The sequence below is a fragment of the Petromyzon marinus genome, unplaced genomic scaffold (genome assembly GCF_048934315.1).
Source record: "Petromyzon marinus isolate PM22_M1 ecotype Great Lakes invasive population unplaced genomic scaffold, UKy_Petmar_22M1.pri1.0 PM_G_Scaffold_52, whole genome shotgun sequence".
Lineage (NCBI taxonomy): Eukaryota > Metazoa > Chordata > Hyperoartia > Petromyzontiformes > Petromyzontidae > Petromyzon > Petromyzon marinus.
In genome coordinates, this window is record NW_027423005.1 from 187,501 (window position 1) to 190,000 (window position 2,500).

Sequence of the window (2,500 nt, forward strand, 5' to 3'; positions counted from 1 at the left end):
ACCACAGATGTAAGGGCGACCGGTCTGTAATCATTTAGTCCTGTTGGCCTTAGCTTTTTGGGCACAGCGATGATGGTGGAGGACTTGAGACAGGCTGGTACATGGCATGTCTCCAGGGAGGTGTTAAAGATGTTGGTGAACACCGGAGACAGCTGGCCAGCGCAGTGCCTGAGGGTGGCTGGAGAGACAGAGTCCGGCCCGGCTGCTTTGCGTGGATTCTGCCTCTTGAAAAGCCCATTAACTTCTCCCTCCTGAAAGGAGAGAGTCGTTTCTGTAGTATGGGTGGGGGATGGGGCCTCTTGGGTGGGAAGGGGTGGTTCAGGACAGTCCAATTGTCTTTCAAATCTACGGTAGAACTCGTTCAGGTCGTTGGCTAGGCGGGAGTCGTTAGTGGTGTGGGGCGCTCTGGGTTTGTAGTTGGTGATGTGCCTGAGCCCTTTGGCAGACAGAAGCAGCGTCGTTAGTAGAGAACTGGTGTTTTAGTGTCTCTGAGTACAGTCGTTTAGCCTCTCTCACCGCTTTGCTAAACCTGTTCTTCGACTCCTTGAATCTGTCTCTATCCCCACTCCTAAACGCTTCCTCCTTCTCCAACCTCAACCTTTTGAGCTTTGCTGAGAACCAGGGCTTGTTGTTGTTAAAGTTCACCCTGGTACGTGTTGGGATACAGCAGTCCTCACAGAAGCTGATGTACACAGCCTCTGTGAGTTCATCCAGACTATTGGTAGCAGTCGTGAACATATCCCAGTCAGTACAGTCTAAGCACGCCCGCAAATCTTCCACAGCCTCACTGGTCCACTGTTTAGATGTCCTCACAGCAGGTTTACAGAGTTTTAGTTGCTGCCTGTATGCACGAATCAGGTGGACCAAGGGAGTTCTGTGCGAGCCGAACAGCCCCGTGACCCACAAGAGAAACATCCCCGCCAAATTCGAGCGTTTGACGGGGTCTATCCGTGAAAAAATATTCACGTTTTTGAGTGCACATGCATTTCTGCTGCAAATGCCTCTGGAAGTTTCATGCCGTTCGTATGCCAATTGTGGCAACACGAAAATGACCCGTTTTCCCATTCCGAGGGATTTCTGTGCGACCCTAACAGCCCCGTGAGCCACAAGAGACACATCCCCGCCAATTTCTAGCGTTTCACGGGGTCTATCCGTGAAAAATATAGACGTTTTTGAGTGCACATGCATTTCTGCTGCAGATGCCTCTGGAAGTTTCATGCCGTTCGTACGCAATGTGGCAACACGAAAATGACCCCTTTTCCCATTCCGAGGGATTTCTGTGCGACCCTAACTAACAGCGCCCGTGAGCCACAAGAGAGACATCCCCGCCAATTTATAGCGTTTCACGGGGTCTATCCGTGAAAAATATAGACGTTTTTGAGTGCACATGCATTCCTGCTGCAAATGCCTCTGGAAGTTTCATGCCGTTCCTATGCAATGTGGCCACACAAAAATGACCCGTTTTCCCATTCCGAGGCATTTCTGTGCGACCCTAACAGCCCCGTGAGCCACAAGAGAGACATCCCCGCCAACTTCTAGCGTTTGACGGGGTCTATGCGTGAAAAATATAAAAATTTTTGAGTGCACGTGCCTTTCTGCTGCAAATGCCTCTGGAAGTTTCATGGCGTTCCTATGCAATGTGGCAACACGAAAATGACCCCTTTTCCCATTCCGAGGGAGTTCTGTGCCACCCTAACAGCCCCGTGAGCCACAAGAGACACATCCCCGCCAATTTCTAGCGTTTCACGGGGTCTATCCGTGAAACATATAGAAGTTTTTGAGTGCACATGCATTCCTGCTGCAAATGCCTCTGGAAGTTTCATGCGGTTCGTACGCAATGTGGCAACACGAAAATGACCCGTTTTCCCATTCCCAGGGATTTCTGTGCGACCCGAACAGCCCCGTGAGCCACAAGAGACACATCCCCGCCAATTTCTAGCGTTTCACGGGGTCTATCCGTGAAAAATATCAATTTTTTTTTGACTGCACATGCATTTCTGCTGCAAATGCCTCTGGAAGTTGCATGCGGTTCGCATGCAATGTGGCGACACGAAAATGACCCGTTTTCCCATTCCGAGGGATTTCTGTGCCACCCTAACAGCCCCGTGAGCCACAAGAGAGACATCCCCGCCAATTTCTAGCGTATCACGGGGTCTATCCGTGAGAAATATTCACTTTTTTGAGTGCACATGCATTCCTGCTGCAAATGCCTCTGGAAGTTTCATGCGGTTCGTATGCAATGTGGCGACACGAAAATGACCCGTTTTCCCATTCCGAGGGATTTCTGTGCCACCCTAACAGCCCCGTGAGCCACAAGAGAGACATCCCCGCCCACTTCTAGCGTTTCACGGGGTCTCTCCGTGAAAAATATCACATTTTTTGAGTGCACATGCATTCCTGCTGCAAATGCCTCTGGAAGTTTCATGCGGTTCGCATGCAATGTGGCGACACGAAAATGACCCGTTTTTTCCCATTCCGAGGGATTTCTGTGCCACCCTAA